Source organism: Nomascus leucogenys, chromosome 25 (assembly GCF_006542625.1).
Source record: "Nomascus leucogenys isolate Asia chromosome 25, Asia_NLE_v1, whole genome shotgun sequence".
In the NCBI taxonomy this organism is placed as follows: domain Eukaryota; kingdom Metazoa; phylum Chordata; class Mammalia; order Primates; family Hylobatidae; genus Nomascus; species Nomascus leucogenys.
The window spans coordinates 19,684,028-19,703,309 of record NC_044405.1 but is presented as its reverse complement, the minus strand read 5'-3'; positions in this window follow the sequence as shown (position 1 = coordinate 19,703,309).

The following is a 19,282-nucleotide window of genomic DNA, read 5'->3' as shown; positions in this document are numbered from 1 at the left end:
ATTGTGTATAGGGCCCTCATGGAAATATGCAGAAGCTTATTCAGTGTGTATCCCAAAGCATAATTCCCAGGACATAGGATAGGCACATTTTCCATTTTCCTAGATGCTGTCAAATTTCTCTCCAATATGCCTTTACCGATTTACATTTCCAACAACAATTTATGAGAGTACCATTTCCCCTAGAACCTTGCCAACAGTTGAGATCATTTGACAACTTGATTTTACTAATACCATGGGTGGGATATGGCCTCTCTCTGTTCTTCTTCTTTCCCTTCCCTGACCTTGAGCGTCTTTTTGTTTTTTATTGGCTATTCACATTTACTATTCTGGCAGCTAATTTATTTTTTCCTACTTTTATTTTTCTTATTCTGTGTTTTATATACAAATTCCTAGTCTATTTAATGTGGCTCCAAGCATCTTTTTTAAACTTTTGCCAACGGAAGTTTTTTTTACACTTTCTGTACAGAATTTTTAAGTTTGAAGTGGTTGAATGTATCTCTTTTTCTTTATTCTTTGGGCTTTGTTAGCTCTTTTTAAAAAAAAGTTTTCTCTATTTTAAGATCATGTAGATATGGTCCTTTATTTTCTTTATTCATTTTGAAGTATGTTTTTTACATTTTGGTCTACTGGTGTAAGGTGTAGTGTATTTTCCTATGTGTAAGGTGTATGGTATGAGGTAGGGACTCAGTTGCATTTATGCTGCCCCTTCTTCCTCAGTCCCCTACCCCCAACCCCGTAAGATTTTTATGAGAGAGTTTCTGCCACTCAAAGAGCTGGCCTGTCCTCATCTTAGCTTAATGGCCTTTGGAATACACTTCCTCTGGGCCAGAAGGTGACTAAGTGATATAGTTCCAATTGCTGCATATTGCAGTAAACTTGAGTGTAAACCTGGATAATAGACAATAGTCCTGACACACCACTTAAGTAGTACAGTCCTTTCTTCTTGGCTTGTACAGACCTCTCTTAGCTGTACTCAACGTAGGTGTTATGAGCTGAAATGTGTCCTCTAAAACTAATATATTAAAGCCCTAAACCACAGTACCTCAGAATTTAATGAAAGATGGGGCCTTTAAAAAGGTAATTAGGTTAAAACGAGTCCATTAGGTTGGTCACTAATCCATTCTGACTGGTATCCTTATAAGAAGAGGAAATTTGGACATACAAACACCAGGGATTTGTATGTGCAGAGGAAGGACCATGTGAAGACACAGCAAGAAGGCAGCCGTCTGCCAGCCAAGGAGAGAGGCCTCAGGAGAAACCAACCCAGCCAGTACCTTGATCTTGGACTTTCAGTTTCCAGAGCTGTGAGAGAATAAATGCCTGTTGTTGTAGCTGTCTAGGCTGCAATATTTTGTTAGGGCAGCCCAAGCAACCTAATACAATAGGATAATCCCCAGCAAAGATAGACAAAGATGCTTGGAGTCAGATGCAGTTAGATTTAAACCTCCTAACATGAACGTTTCACTTAGCATAGTGAGGAATATGTGTAAAATTCATACTACAAGCTCACCTGAACAGAGAAAGGCAACCAAAGAAACTATATGATGTCCAATGAAACAATTCATTTATTTCTCAATAAGTTGGTCTTTTTTTCAAGTTAGCAGGCAGGATCTGACCCATACCTGATAGGCTGTATTAACTTCCTACTGTCATTGTAACAAATGACCACAAATGTGGCTTAAAACAACACAAATATATTATCTTACAGTTCTGGAAGTAGGAAATCCTGAAATCAAGGGTTTTTTTTGGTTTTTTTTTTGTTTGTTTGTTTGGTTTTTTTTTTGTTTTTTTTTGGAGACATAGTCTCACTCTGTCACCCAGGCTGGAGTGCCGTAGCGCAATCTCTGCTCACTGCAACCTCTGCCTCCCAGGTTCAAGTGATTCTCCTGCCTCAGCCTCCTGTAGCTGGGATTACAGGCAACTGCCACCATGCCCAGCTAATTTTTGTATTTTTAGCAGAGAAGGGATTTCGCCATATTGCCCAGGCTGGTCTTGAACTCCTGATCTCAAGTGATCTGCCTGCCTTGGCCTCCCAAAGTGCTGGTATTACAGGCATGAGCCACCATGCTCAGCCTTGAAATCAAGGTCTTCACAGGGCTGTCTTCCTTTTAGAGGCTCCAGAAGAGAGTCCATTTCTTTGCTGTTTCTAGCCCATCGAGGATGAGTGGAGTCCTTGGCTCATGGCCTCTTCCTCTGTCTTAAGAGTGCATCACTCCAACCTCTACTTCCAGGGCCTCATCCCCTTCTCTGACTCTCCTTCTTCCATCTTTTAAGGACTTCTGTGATTATACTGGGCTTCCCTAGTTAATCCTGCATCATCTCTCATCTCAAGATTCTACATCACATCTGCAAAGTCCCTTTGGCCATGTAAGGTAACACACTCACAGGTTCCAGGGATTCAAATATGGAGTTCTTTGGGGGCCATTATTCTGTCTACTGCAGTTGCAAACCAGTTCAGTGAAATAATTTTAAAAGAAAATAATCCTATTATGTTCAAAAGCAGAGAATTTGAAAAGAATGGAGGCATTGAAAGGCTTCTTGCTTTTTAACTCAACAGAAGAGCTTTTAAATTGGTTTTTAAAAAGCTGTCTATTAGTACCAGAAGTTTTTCAAACTAGTTTCTAAGTCCTTGTTAAACTTAAAAGGTGTTGTTTTGGTTAATGTTCTGTTTGGTTTGAGCCCTCTGTGGAGGAGCTTTTTTCCACATTCAGTTGGATTCCATCTGCCAATGTGCAAATGGGCCTGTTTCCACTTAGTGCTGCCCCAAGGAAGATGTGTCCCAAACTACTGAAAATGCCACCTGCCCCCAATTTCTCTCCCACAGCTTATGCAACAACTGAGAGGAAGGCCCCAAGTCGGAAGGGCAACGCTGTAGGGGGCATAGGGAAACATAAGCTCCTATGGCCCAGCAAGATTCAGTTCCTTCACTGCTTCTGTTGTTGACCCTCTTAGGCAGCATGGGCAGCAAGTTCTCACCACCGAAGACCTGCAGTGTCATGTGGATAAAGTGAATGTCATGAACTGACAGCACTATATTACAACCTACCTAGAGCACCGAAGACACATGGGTGGGAAAGCTGCCTGCAGGCACACTGAGATGAACACACCTGTGCATTTGCCAGAAACCATACTGGGAGCTTCAGACACAGACAGAGCTCCATCAAGTGCAGCTGAGTGATGGAGAAGGGAGGGCTAATTGTTCTGGAAGAGTGTTGCATTCTCAGGGGACACATGTTAGAACAATTTGCTCCCCAGGCTATCAAGAGGCCATGTTTATCTGCAGCTACTGCTTATGCTGTACTTCCAGAATGGCAAGCTGCCTTGATCATCTGTGTGTGTTTCTACAACAGACGTGAACTCTGAATGCATACATGCATCTGACTGTGCATGTGTGTGCCGGTATGTGTGTGTCACTGTATGCCTGTTCACCTGTTTAAATCTGTGTGTTTTCTCATGTATATGCTAGTGTGTCTCTATGGGTAGGTCCTTCTTTTGCAAAGATTCCAGAGATGGGATCTTCCAGCTGCCCTTCCAGCCTCTCCAGGCTCTCTCTTTGTTGACTCCCAGAGGTGCAGGTTTTGGTTCAACACCAGCCTTCCCAGCAAACCATTCCTGCAGTGCTTGGGGAGGCAGGAAATGCCAAAGGCATGAATTCCTTTCTTCCTCCCCTCTGGCCCCTCTGCAGTGGGCATGCCCAGGCTTTCAGAAGTAGGTCCTCCTTCCATTCCCTGCCCTCTAAGCCCCAAGAAGCCATTGCTCCTGCCTCCATCCTGGGGCCTAAAGTCTCTTCTCCAGCCAGGCAGGGATACACAGAGGGGCAGGCGCCTGGCCTAGACCTTGTGTGTGATTTGAACTTGATTGTTTTTCTCGGCGAATAACAGCTACTCCAGAGAGGTAGCCAAGGTACCATCTCATTCCATTCTGCAAACTCCTTTATTTAAAATTAATAAGCTATATTTTTTAGAGCAGTTCTAGGTTCACAGTAAAATTAAGTGGCAACTTTAAGAATTCCCAGACACCCCCTGCCCCGTCCATACAATATTAATATCTCCACCAAAGCCATCTATTTGCTACAATGACCGTACAATGACACATCACTATCACCCAAAGTCCATACTTTACATCAGGGTTCACTCTTGATGGTGTACATTCTACGGGTTTGGACAAATGCATAATGACATGGATCCACCTTATAACTTCATACACAACAGTTTCACTGTCCTGCAAATCCTCTGTGCTCCACCTATTCCTCCCTCCCTGCTAACCCCTGGCAATCACCGATCTCTTTACAGGCTCCATAGTTCTACCTTTTCCAGAATGTCATGTAGTTGGAATCGTACAGTATGTAGGCTTTTCATATTGGCTTCTTTCACTTAGCAATATACATTTAAGGTTCTTCCATGTCTTTTCATGGCTTGAAAGCTCATTTCTTTTTATTCCTGGATAATATTCCATTGTCCGGATGCACGACAGTTTATTTATCCATTCACCTACTGAAGGACATTTTGGTTGCTTCCAAGTTTTGGCAATGATGAATAAAACTGCTATAAACATCTGTGTGCAGATTTCTGTGTAGACATAAGTTTTCAGTCCCTTTTGGCAAATACCAAGGAGCACAATTGCTGGATTGTACGACAAGAGTTTAGTTTTGTAAGAAAATGCCAAACTGTGCAGATTCCTTTTCAATTTGGCATTTCTGCCTCACTTTATTTTTTACAAAACTATTTATTAATATGCAGTAATAGTAGTAATAGTAGGCGCTTGAAATCCTCATAGGATAGCACTCTTGATTCTTCCAGAATTCCCCAACTCAAGAATGTGGAAAATTTGTACAGGCTCCTGGCGCCTTCCTGAATCATATTTCCATCGGGAGTTAAGTGCTTCCTCAGCATCTCATACACTGCAATCTAGCTGCCTCTTCAACTCACACAAAACATCTAGCTCTTGCTTGAGAACTGCTTTTCACACACATGAAAATTCTAAGTTTTATAATTTCAAAAGACTTTTAGTAGTCAAGGAGAGGAGATCCACACACCACACTGGGATGAAGATGGAGGGTGGTAAATGATTTGTTCCCAGTACAAGCTTCATGGTGTAATTAGCTCATATCAGTGCCTCAGCCAAATGAGGGCTTCTGAATCACACAGGGAAATTCGAGACTTCAAATTATAGGTCCACAAATTCTATACAGTACCTTTTTAAAAAGATCTTATGAAGTCGGTTCATATTGTTAACCTGATCTAATCTGAGAAACATGGTAATAGACTATCCTCCACATTGCATAGTGGCATAGTGACAATAAACAATAAGAATACTGAAAATAGTATTAAAAAATACTGATTCATTCTTTAAAAAAAAAAGTATTGAAGAAGCATTTCTGGTTCTGTTGGTTTCTCCATTCAGAGATGAGGAAGCAGAAATTGGAAGTGGTTGGTTGCCTACTGGTGTCCCTGGTAATACCATGCCACCATTCCCAAAGAGGCCACTCAATATACTATAGATGATATTTAAAGAAAATAATTTTTTTAAGCACAGTTGAACTGGCATCAGAACAAGTCATGCCTAGGAGGTCAGAAACTTTGAGAAAGCATTAATCTAGAGAGAAGAGCTAATGCTGAAGGCATTGGTCACCAAGTGGGGCATGGGCCATATCTTACTGGCCTGTCCCAGGTTTCAAGGGATCATGAGGGCACCAGGGATCGAGGAGATGGCTGGAGACCCCTCACAAAAGGCTAAGACCACTAAAAAGCAGTACCTTCAGGAACTGAAGCAGAGACCAAGTACCTGCCCCTCCTTGCCTGTCAAGAAAAGAACTTGCCTGTCTCCACCTTGGGAAGTAGCAGGAAAGAAATGTGTCACCTGACAATTTCTAATAGCAAACAAAAATTCACACTACTTGGGGAGCTCTAAAGCCAACAACTTATATAAAGAAGCATCCCCGGGCATCCAAAAGAAACTATCGCACTGCCTTATTGATAATAGGCCTCAAAAAATTATCACAGATAAAGTTCCAAGGAATTAGAGGTCAGGATCAAAATTTACTAACCTCATGAAGAAACAGGCCATCATGAATAAAATGAGCCATCATGAATGAAAATCCACGGAATCATAAACTGCAGAATCAGACCTTCGAAGACCACAGATATTAGAAAAATCAACATGGAATGTGAAATAAACTCATATGAAAATGTTTCAGGAAATAAATGAGGTGATTGAATAAATGATGAAGATACAAGAGACTATCAAAATATGCAGACTTGATAAGGAGCCAACAAGGACTACTAGAAACAAAAGACAGACATGAATGTGGCACAAAGAGACACAGGTAGAAAATATATAAGCAGCTAAGAGGCACGGAGGATAAAGTGAGACAGTCTGACATGTTACCAGATCTGAGTTTCATGAATTGGTAATAGAAACAATGTAGAAAAGGCAGTATTTAAGAAGATGATAACCGTGAATTTTACAGAATCGATGAAAGGTATCAACCCTCAGATTCAGAAAGTCCAAAGAGCACCAAATTAGATAAGTACAAAGAAATCCTCACTTAGAGACATCACTCGTGAGACTGTAGAACAGGGGTCAGCAGATCCTGCCACCTCGATGAAGTTTTATGGGAACACAGTCACGCTGTTTGTTTAGGCATTGTTTATGACTGCTTTCATACCACAATAGCAGAGTTAAGAAGTGCAACAGAGACCGTATGACCTGCAAAGCTAAAAATATTTATTATGTGGCCTTTTACTGAAAATGTTTGCCTATTCCAGTTGTAGAATATTAAAGAGGAGATACTGATTATTCAAATCATATGACAACTTAGCAGCAGAGTTAGAATTTCATCTTAGGTCTCTTGACCAATGATTCTCAAAGTTGGTCCCAGAATAAAGACCAGCGGCAACAGCAGCACCTGGGAACTTGTTAAAGGTGCAACTTCTTAATCCCAGCACTTTGGGAGGCCGAGACAGGCGGATCACTTGAGCCCAGGAGTTGGAGACCAGCCTGGGCAACATAGCAAGATCCCGTTGCTACAAAAAAATACAAAAATTAACCAGACATGGTGGCACACACCTGTAGTTCCCACTACTAGGGAGGCTGAAGTTGGGAGGATTGCTTGAGCCCAGGAGGTCGAGGCTGCAGTGAGCTGTGATTGCGCCACTGCACTCCAGCCTGGGCGACAGAGCCAGATTCTGTCTCGAAATAAATAAATAACTTCTTGAGCCCCACATGCCTCTGGAAAGATCCTGATGTGCGTGAAGGTTTGGAAACTAATGCTCTTGACTAGTTTACTAGACCAGAGGTTCTCAACTTTCTAATGATTTTAAGAGTTCTCCATTAGATCATCTGGGGAGCTTTGATAACAATACCATTGCCTGGCCTTACCTCCAAAGACTCCCACCAAATAGGGCTGGAAGCAGGCCTGGGCACTGGTATTTTTAAAAAGCTTCCCAAGTGAGTCCTGTCTTCATTCAGGTAAGAACCACTGCATTGCAGGTGACTGCCTTCCTTATTTTATCACTGGTGAAACAAACGTGGAGAAAACCTGACAAATTCCCAAAACTTTGTGTTGGATATGTTATTTTTGATTATGCAGACTAAATGAGAACAATTTGGGGGTGGGGAGGACTATTTTGCTGAGTTCGTGGAACCACCTAAATAAGTCAAAGTCAGATAAGTCAAAAAAAATCCCTCCTTTCCTTTCATCTCCCTCATCTCCCTCCTGGAAGAGGAGCTGCTGGGCAGTGAAATAACCAAATGGGAAGCCATCTGAATGGATAGGGAAGCATACTTCATGAACAATCCATTTTATTGTAAACAATTGTCAGATAACGCAGGGTTTTGGTAATGCCCACCTACATGAGCAAAGGATAAAGGAACTGAGAAAGCTAAGATTTGGCCAGGCGCACTGACTCACACCTATAATCCTAACACTTTGGGAGGCCAAGGCGGGAGGAACACTTGAGCCCAGGAGTTTGAGACCAGCCTGGGCAATGGAGCAAAACTCCGTCTCTACTAAAAACACAAAAGAAATTAGCCAGAAGTGGTGGTAAGCACCTGTAATCCCAGCTACTTGGAAGACAGGCGGGAGGATGGCTTGAGCCTGGGAGGTTGAGCTGTAGTGAGCTGTGATCATGCCACTGCACACCAGCCTGGGCAACAGAATAAGACCCTGTCTCAAAAAAAGATCTATGATTTGATGGGTTAGGAAACCTCAGCCCAAAGTCTTCTGCCGTGTAGGTGCACGGGATGAGGGCAGTGGGGGGCAGAGTACTTCTGCTAAAGTTCTCACAGATGTGGAGGGCTAGCAGGGGAAGGCAGACACCCTCCTGTCTGTTCACCCCTGATGACACTGACCTCTGCAGAAGGATACATCTCTTGGGGGCACAATATCTATGAAGGCCTGCCCTGCCCCCACCCACCCTCATTACAGGGTCACTGACCTCCTGACAGGCAACCTGAGAACCAGGTGACACCCAGTCATCATTGTCTTCTTGGCTTTTAGGTAAATGGGGCTATCGGATCAAGTACTTCCTTGAGAGAGAATAGTAACCCTCAGGGAAAGAGAAAGAAGGGGCTGAAAACACTGCTGCTTCTCGAACTGGAAATACGAGACCTGAGTCACCTCAGGATCTTGTTAATCTCCTGACTGGTTCAGTAGGTCTGGGTGGGGCCTGAGACTCTGCATATCTAGCAAGTTGCCAGATTAAGGTGATGCTGCTGGTCGTTGGACCACACTTTGAGTTGTGAGAAGCTAAAGTACACTCCTCAGGCCAGGACCCTCGGGAAATTTCTCTCCACAAGCTTCCTGCAGCCTCTAGCTGCTGACCGCAAGAGCGTGCCGCAGCGGACGCCAAGGTGTGCCCAAGGCTGGTTCTCTGTAGTTTCCACAAGTGTCCGGATCAATTGCGCTTCCCAAGCTTGGTAAAATTCCACTGGTGTAAACAGGAATGCTGGGAGTTCATCAAGTTTTTCACCTAAAATTTCAAAATTGCATAATGTTGAACCACCATAAAAACGAGTGGTTGCTATAATAGAAAAGCCCACAAAATGGCCACAGTAATTTGCATCTTCATAGTTTATAGGCAAGAAGTCTTCAACTTGAATTGAGGGAGAAGTAAAATAAATAAACAGCTGGGGTTCTTTTTACCACTCACCAGGATACTTATGCACTTACAAGACTGATGCCGGAAACCACATTTTCTTCTGCTCTGAGTTTTCACCCACTCCCTGGGAGCTAAAGTTGGTGGCCATCATGGCACTGTGAGTGTTTGTTTAAAGCTCCCCACACACTTGTGGGGACCAGATCTGGTTCCTTGTGGAAACCTCGGATGAGACAATTGTGAAAAACGTCATGAGCAAACTTGGGCAGGAAGGGGAATGAGGGGGCTGGAAAACACCAGAACTGAAAGACAGACAGACCCCTAGGATGAGGGGAAGCCATGGATCTCTGCTTGGGGGACTCCATACCAGAAGGCCAGGGAGCCTGAGCATGGACAGCTGATCTGAATCTGAATTTTAGCCTAAGGCAGAGTTCAGGATGGCAGTAAGGGGAGCAGGGGTCATGCAGGATGATCACTCACTGGGTTGGGGTAAGCAAAATGTCTGGCCTGGGGAGCAGGGTGAGGAGAGAGAGCTGGTCAGGCAGCAGCTGGGATTGGATCACCGATTCCAGGAGGCAGGGGGGTAGCTGCCAGGTGACCTGTGACCTGTCCCTGAGAAACTAGATTCTCACCTTGGCAGCTCCACCAGAAGTCCATTCTCTCTGGGGCTTAAAGAAGTCCAGACCACCATGGCCATGGACCTGGAGTTCCCTTAGCCCCTCTCTCCAGCACTGCTACGTCCTATTGGTGTCTGACGAAGCCCCCATGGGGAGGAAGACAGGTGCACAGGTTTACACTGGGGATCTGTCTCATTGGGTTAGACCAGGCAACAGGACATCGTGGAGACGTGGCCACTGGGGACTGGGAATTCACTTCCAGAAGTTCATTCCCTGAGAGGTGGGATACAAACTGACAAGGTTCATGCTGTCACCCTGGCTGGGCACTGGAATAGTTCAGGGGAGTGTTTAAAGAAATCATGATTCCCTAGCCCTATGCCCAGAGATTCTGACTTAATTAGTCTGGGGAGGGTCTCTGGATGATCCTAAGGCCCAACTGAGGCTGGGTTAGAGGAGCATGGGGAAGTGAAACAGGCAACCATTCCTATGCCTGTCACTCTCCCTCCCTTCTCTTTTTATGGTAAAGCCATCTGTGATTGTGTAGTGTTTGGCAGTCTTTGAGTTTTTATCCATAGATGAGGAATAATAAGCCTTGGGTTTATTAATTACTTTTTCCACTAAATACTTTTGAACGCTAAGTTTTTAAAGTCTTTTTGCCCATTTGGCAATGACTAATCACTTGCGCTATACAAAGTGCTGTTCTCCAAGGGAGAGGCACGGAATGTCAGGAAATGACAAGAGTGAGGAGAAGAAATGTTGAATGCCCACTCAGCGATGGGCATCGTCACCTGCTCACAGTTGTGTGGACGCGGGTGCTGGTCCTGCCCTCTTCCTTGAAAGCAGATGTCTTCCTGGGGACTGAGTCATTTGGTAAAGCCACGGGAAAATTAAATAAAATATGTAAAGTGCTCAGCCTCATACTTAGAACACAATAAATGCTCATAAATTATGGTTGTTTATTTCCAGGGCCCTTCATATGTCAATCCAGCCCGCCACTCTGTTTTCCTACCATAGGAAGGTAAGTGAAAGCTGTCAGCAGCTTCGAGACGAACATTGAATAAGTTGTGAGGAAATGTAAAAAGAGTCAGGAGATACAAATCTTTAGATTTTAAGAAGATTCTGGCTAAAAACAGATGAACAGTTAGAAGAACCTTAATCAGTTGCAGGAAAGTGTCATGATTCTGGAATGACAGGCTTCTCTGGTTCCTGTCAGGGACACCAGAAGCACAATGACAGGAATTTGGAGAAGAGGTGGAATTAAGACACTTTCCAAAAGACATTTAACAACCAAAAAAAAAAAATGAGGAAGAGGAAATATTTGTAGTCAGCATTTTGGTGTGACTTTGTCACGTTCAGTCATTGGTTTGATCTGGGCTATAATTTCTGTGAGGGCGGTGGCATTATCTTAGGGATCTTTGTACATACAATGTCTGCCACATGGGAGAGAACCAGTAAGTGGTGAATCAGTGCAGGAGACATTACTTGGTATTTTTCCCTCACCTTACCTATCAATTTAAGCATTATTCAAATTTTAATTTAGCATGGGTAAGTCAGTGGATAGCTTTTTAAAATTAATATTGCTTTCAATTGACAAATCATATACATTTGTGGGGTACAATACGATGTTTTGGTATATGTGTACAATGCGGAATGATTAAATCAAGCTAATTAATACCTCTATCATCTCACTTTTCATCTTTTCTGGTGAGACATTTGAAATGGACTATCTTAGCTATTTTGAAATGTACACTATATTATCATTGACAATAGCTGCCCTGCTGTGCAATAATCTCACTTATTCCTTCTATCTAACAGAAAATTTGTACCCTTTGACCAACATCTCCCCATTCCCCTCAGCCACCCTTTCCCCCAGCCTCTGGTAACCACCATTCTACTCTCTACTTCTATGTGTTTTACTTTTTTAGATTCTACATATGAGTGAGATCATGTGGTATTTGTCTTTCTGTGCCTGGCTTACTTCACTTAGCATAATGTCCTCCAAGTTTATCCATGCTGTTGCAAATAAAAGAATTTCCTTCCACAGGTTGGCCCTCAATCAGAAGGACTTGGGCCCTCCACGAGTGGCGCCAGGGAGTGGGAGGCTGAGGCGAGTGGATCACGAGGTCAGGAGTTCAAGACCAGCCTGATCAAGATGGTGAAAATCCATCTCTACTAAAAATACAAAATTTAGCTGGGCATGGTGGCAAGTGCCTGTAATCTCAGCTACTTGGGAGGCTGAGGCAGAGCATTGCTTAAACCCGGGAGGTGGAGGTTGCGGTGAGCCAAGATCGCGCCACTGCTCTCCAGCCTGAGCCACAGAGTGAGACTCCATCTCAAAAAAAAAAAAAAAAAAAAAATCATGAGTCACATTTATTTGTGTATATATGTCACATTTTCTTTATCCATTCATTCACTGATGGACACTTACATTGATTTCATTTCTTGGTCATTGTGAATAATAAACATAGGAGTGCAGATATCTCTCTGACAAACTGATATATACTCAAAAGTGGGATGGCTGGATCATAGGGTAGTTCTATTTTTAATATTTTGAGGAACCTCTGTATTGTTTTCCACCATGGCTGTGCTAATTTACTTTCCCACTGAGAGTGTGCAAGGGTTCCCTCTTCTCCACATCCCTGTCAACACTTATTTTTCGTCTTTTTGATAATAGCCATTCTAACAGGTGTAAGGTGATGCCTCATTGTGGCTTAATTTGCACTTCCCCAATAATTAGTGATGCTGAGCATTTCTTTTGATGAACCTGTTGGCCATTAGTATGTCTTTTTATGAGAAATGTCTGCCCAGATCTTTTGCCCATTTTAAAAATCAGGCAAATTGTTTTTCTTGCTATTGAGTTGTTTGGGTTTCTTACATATTTTAGATATTCACTCCTTATCAGATGTATGGTTTGCAAATATCCTCTCCTACTCTATGGGTGTCTCTTCACTCTATTAATTGTTTCCTGCGATGGCTTTTTTAAAATGAAAACTTCTTGTCCCTAGTTTGGAGCCCAGCTATTAAATTCCTCAAATTGCTAAGAAACTTCATTACTGTCGATGACTCTACAGTCACCTGGTGTGGAAATGCCAGGAAGACATGTGGTCATGCATTTGGAAGAGTTTTATAAACTAAATAAAGCATCATCACTCATCTCCCATAGAATACGCACTGATCATTAAAGGAGACTTTTTAAAAATCTTTAATGAGAGCAAGATGATTGAATATACTTCATTATTTTTGCAGGTCTTAGTTTTATTATTTGTGAAACAACAAAATGCTGGTTTTAGAGACATGGTTTTACAGGATATCCTGGCTAAAAAATTTACTGTCCAAATACAAGAGATCCATGCACATATCTGTACGTACTTGTTGGGTCAGAATGCTCATTATCCAATCCTTTATACTAACCACCATAAAGGTTTTCTTGAAATTGGACTAGTCATTTTCTTTTTCCCTGATTCAGTAAAATTTTCTTGCAATCTAGTCAGAGGACAATGACATTTTAATATTTTTAATAAATACATTAAAAACACTCTAAAATTCTTCCTCTGGAAGCTTTTTGAGCAGACTAAAAATTGTTTCCCATTTGAAAAATACGCAGATGATGAATTTTTATAGTAACACGTCATTTTCAACAACAATACAGCAAAGTAGTAGAGATATTTCTAAGCATTTTGTTTCTAAAATGCTTTCTCCATAGAGTGATTTACTCTTGAAAATCAGTAACATTCTTACTCAAAGTTAAAATATCCCCTTTACCTTTATAGATCATGTCTATTTATTACTTCAAAACTATCTGCCACCTCACTGACAGCCACATGCCACAGATGGCATCTGTGAATGTGCAATGCTAGTCATAGTAAAATAAACTAGATACCTCATCTCTAAGTTGGGCAACCCTTTCAAGTATTTTACAACAGATAACTAGCAAACTTCTGTGTGACACAAAATGTCTTCACCATTAAGAATTCTCATTAATTAAGTTAAGGGTGTAACTAACACCCTTCTGTTACAGAATACTCCAAAATGTATTGCATATGTTAAAGTTTTTTGTGTTTATTTCATTGGTTCATTTTGTTTTGAAAGTTAGCCTCTTCACTGTCGTCCTCTAAAACTTTGTACCCCCTGGGGACAACTTCTTCGTAATGATAGTTTGCCTGTGAAAGGAATAGGAAATGAAAGTCACTTTGGACCTGTCTCTGTAGGATTACACTGGGATTCCTTTTATACTCTGGTCAAATTGGCTGCCACATCTAGGGTTGCACTAATACTGTTCTCTCATAGACCATTGTTCTTGTTACAGAAGTCACTTTGCATTAAAACTATCTTCTCCAGTCCATCTTTCTTTTAGAGGTTCACAAGGAAAGTAGTCCTGGATGTGTTTCATTACTGAGTGAAATTAGCAAATTCCAAAAGATGTTCCTAACACCTTCCACATGTTAGAAACATCACTACATCAATCCAACTATGGAATGAACCTCCCACTGTCTCATTGCTCCCAGTATTTATTTCTTCAACTCTTTAGTGATGTTTTCAAGGCATCTTCCAGCTGCATTTGCTGACTCAAGAATACATCTTAGTTGACTCATCAGTTTGCGTTCTACACATTAGTTTGTAGCTGTTGCCACTACAACAGAAATAACAAGTGATGGCTGGGCGCAGTGGCTCATACCTGTAATCCCAGCACTTTGGGAGGCCGAGGCGGGCAGATCACCTGAGATCAGGATTTCGAGACCAGCCTGGACAACCAACATGGTGAAAACCCATATCTACTAAAAATACAAAAATTAGCCGGGTGTGGTGGCACGTGCCTGTAATCCCAGCTACTCAAGAGGCTGAGGTGGGAGAATCGCTTGAACCCAGGAGGCGGAGGTTGCGGTGAGCTGAGATGGCACCAGTGCACTCCAGCCTTGGCAACAGAGCAAGACTCCTTCTCAAAAAAACAAAACAAAACAAAACAAAAACAAAAAACAAGTATTTCCTTCATAGCATATAGCTTTTCACCTTTTACTATTAAATAAGAAATTTTTTTCAATACAGGCTTCAGTGATCATCAAATTTATTGTGATTGTGGTAAAGTGCTGGATTGAAAATGATTAATGAATGGCTCTAAACATTCAAAGAATTATAAAAGTTTACTTTCATATTCTAGGTAACACATTTTTCAATGTTTTGCAAATAGTGTTCACTTCACACCAGCTTTAATTGATAGCACAAGTTGCAATACATATTTAGCTTGAGTTTCATTGTTAATGGTAGAGAATGTAAATTCATATTTCCAGCAAGTTTGGGGGGGGTTTTTTGGTCATTTTAATTCTTGTGTGTATGTGACTTTTTGCCAGAACAGATTCTATTCATATTGTTCTGCCTCATAATGTGGCCAAAAAAGAGCGTGCATCAGTATCATCTGGAGCAAGCGGTTTCTCTACAGGTTTATTGAAAGCTATTCATCCACTTCATGGAGGTTGGTTTTGTTAAAAACAAGATGAACCCACTGACCCAAGCTCACAGATTTTGCAATTTGTCAAAAGGCTCTGAATGCAAGTGAATGATTACAGGGGCTGCTGTCTTCCCCTGCACACAAGGGCACATTCTCCCCTCAAGGTAATTCATGTGTTGGATGAGACATGAGACCAGTGACATAAGGATCAAATGTAAGCAGCAGTGTCATTCCATATTCTGAATGTCAGCCACACTGAAGTTCTTTCTTATTGTTTTAGATTTTTAAAAAAGATCTTTTAATACACTTTTCTTCATAGCAATGGATCATCTTGCACACCTGAGGTGTGCCTACCCTCCTTCAGAGACCACCATTCCTAACTCAGCTCCCTCCCTGATAAATAAATAGCAATATATGAATTATTTATTCCACAAATATAGACTTGTTAGCTACAACCCAAATCTATTTCTTCTCCTTCCTAACACTCAGGAACTACATTTCCTAGTCTTCCTTATGGCTTATGTGGCCAAGAGACTTAATTCCAGCCAATGGAATGTGCCCCTTCTAGACCCAGGCCATGAAACCTCCCATGCCATCTTCCTCCCCATTCTCTGTATTACTACATCTGCTCTCAATGTCTAAAGCAAAGTGGGAAGCCATATTTTGAAGATAACAGATTCTCCATCTGTTTGGGCCCCTGAATGACTCTGTGGAGCAGAGCACTACTCCCACCCCTCTGTCATCAGCTGAACTTTACAAGAGTGAGAAATAAACTTGCATTACGTTAAGTCACTAATATGTTGGGAGTCTATCTGTTACAAAAGCCAGAGTTACTTTAATTAATACACTTCTTATGTTTAAGATGTTTTGATAGATGTTATGAGGGCTGCAAAAATAAACAGAAATAATCTTAACCTCAAGAATATAACTAACACACATATGCAAATAATCATATTATGAATCAGTCCAGAGCACAAGCACCATGTGAGTGGCCCAAATTAAGCACAATGGCAGTTTAAGCAAAGAGAACAATTGTTCTAGCTACTGTGGTAAGAAAATGTTTCATGGAGGCCTTTGCGATGGCCTTTGGAGGAGACAGAAGATTTCAGTAGACAGAGCTAAGAAGGGATTTTCTCAGAGAAGATAGGTATGAATCTCCTCTTTGAACTGGAACCTTGAATACCCAAGCTAGGGTGTTTGCAATTGATCCTGCAGGCAATGAAGAGCCAACAAAACATTTTGAGCTGGGGAAGATGTAGTCCCAATGGTACATTAGAGAGAGAAAAGAAGGTAGACTAGAGGAAGCACAGAAGACCTGTGTGTTTATGAGATTGATTTGGAAGCAACCACAGTGGTCAGCCTGGTGTTAACAGTTAAAAGCTCAAGCTGTGGGTCGGCTGACCAGCCTGTGAATCCTAGCTCTTCCATTTGTCAACTATACAGACCTTGGATAAGCTACTTTACTAAGCCTCAGTTTCTCCGTGTGCAAAAGGTGGATAATAATAGAAGGTACTTCCTAAGATTAATATGAACGGTGAGATAATGCATCTAAAGTATGCAGCACAGTGCCCGGCCAAGAGTAAACACTTCATAAACAATTGTCATTATCATTGGTATTCCCAATGTGAGATAATGGGGACCTGAGCTAAATTTCTCAGTGGTCATGGAAAAGAGGGTTGAATGCAGAGACATGCAAAGAAGGCAGATGAATCAAAAATAACTCCAAAGTTTGGTCTCAGTTGCTTAGAACCTTCTCTCACTGGAAAGATGGACTAGTTTTGTAAGGCAAAACATAACTGCATTTTTAGACAAGCCAAGTTTGAGATATGAAGGGAAAGTTTAAGGCATTTGCAGACAAAGTGGAATAAGGCACTTTACTAAGTGGAAGAAGAATTTGAAGAAGTGAAATGAATTGTTGGAGAAAGATTCCAAATAAGAAAGGAGCAGATGAGACCAATACATAGGTTAGGGTCTTGTCTGAAGGGAGATGAAGACACATACTCCTCTTTCCTTCTTCTGAGATAAAAGAGAAAGAAAATAAAAAGGGAAGGAAAGATGTAGAAAAACCATGATATATGAAACAGAAAAGTTGAAGTATCTAGTGGAACCTGACCTTGGCTTTTCCTGAAAAACTAGTGGTGTGGTCAACTGCTTGTGGTAGACATGGGGGCAGAGATCTTAGCACAGGAAGCAACCACCAGTTAACACTCGCCACGTTCACTGTTCACCGATGACCCGTGCCTATAAGACCCTGGGCTCTGTGCTCTGCAGAGAGAATTCTTAAAGGACACTGTTTTTAATGGGAGTTGTTAAATGACCAACTGCTTGTGGCTTACAAGGATGGCAAACACTCACTATCCTCGAAAGACTGGATTTAAGTTAAAGGTCCAAATTGGCTTTCTTTGCTCTGATGTTGATGGACAGAATAAAGCCCAAGGGCATGGCCCATCAGAGTGTTTGCCAACTGAGACCATGCTGTAATTGTATCTCAATGATCCCAGGGAAGCTACTAAGGGACTAAAGGCTAGTTTGCACAATTGGTACTTAAAAAAATAAAAATTAAATTTAAATTAAAATAAAAAAAGATGGTGGGCTGGTGAGCACACCCATAGGGCAAGCCCCTGCCTCCCTGCACCAGCACACCTGAACCAACACCAGTAAGCCCATCACTGACTTCTCATACTCTAGGCTGCTCCAATGCATCCTTTCACTTGATTTCATCTTTGGACAATGTGATTGAGGAGAGAGGGAGGTGCCTGTGGGATAGATACCCTTAGAGACGGTCCTGCCTGGCTGCCAGAGCTAAGTTTCAGCCAAAGTTGAGCTTGAGCAACTCAACTTGGAAGCTCCTACGTTGAAGACCTCCAGCCAGGAGGAACAGTCACCCCACCAGGAGACACAGGTCACATGAGAACCTTCCTAATGAAGTGAAGCCTTGTTTATTTTTCCCTGGTGGAGGTAATTGCATGTGACATTTCTCTGAATCATTTATTTATATTTTTTCTTCTTCTTCAGCATAAGAAATTAAACAGATGGGAAAATCATGCTTAAAGAGTTTTCTTATTACTCCTGGCAGTCTTTGGCTTTGAGCAACTGGTCAGCATCTTTCCCTGGCTAGAAATAATGCCTGGAAGTGTTTATGCTGCCTTCAGCTTCACAGAGGGCAAGCAGGGACTGCATTTTCCCCATTTGTTCCCTTCATCAAAGTCTTTGTCCAAGTCCTAGTATAAAGATGTGTTCTTGAGGCCCTGGACCCCACTCAGAAGCTTTTTTGTTTAATTTGATTCTTCTTGTTGACATTAGGAGTGCATTTAAACACGTCTCTGTCCCCATCTTCTAGCTGGAATCCAGAGTTCCTTGTTAGGAGGTTGGACATGGATGAAAACATCCCTGATGGTGAACACAGCTGGGAACATGTACAACTGAGGAGAGGACAGATAGGAGGTGGGGGTGGACTAAGAGAGGGCAGTTCCTTCTGCCATCATGGAGGAGATGCCAGATGGTACAGCATGTTGTACCCATATCTTTATAGGTGCAAGCCCCAGGAAGATGCATCTAGGGGCTGTCTACGGAATCAGGAGCCTACTGTGACTCCCAAGAGGATCAGCTTCTCCAAAGCTCAAGCCAGACCTGAACCCCCAGGATATGCCACCCTTGAATATTTGTTCTCTGCTGCAAGGGTAGAGTTTACATTCAGAAAACAGAGTTAAGAAAGGTGACAAAACAGGAAGAAGAATGGGATGTGACTTGGGCACGGAGACTTTGGGAGTTCCAGGTATTGATTGAAGTTCTGGTGGCACCAGGATTGAGAATGGGGTCCAAGGGGACATCCCATCTCCCTACCCCACATCCTGCTTCCTATCTATGAAACTAGGGTTCCCTGTCCACGTCATCATCTTCTGTCCCCACTGAGAAGGAAAGCAACACCACAGCAGTACCTTGCTCCCTGGGGTACTCTTTCTGTCACCCTCTGATATTTGACCAGAATTCCCTTATCATACCCCACATCCCAGCCTGGGTACTGTGTACCTTTTTACAAACTCCCACAGTACCCAATACTTAACACACATTGTGTTGTAATATACCTGCTTAGGTCTTTCTTCATCACTAGACTATACACTCTG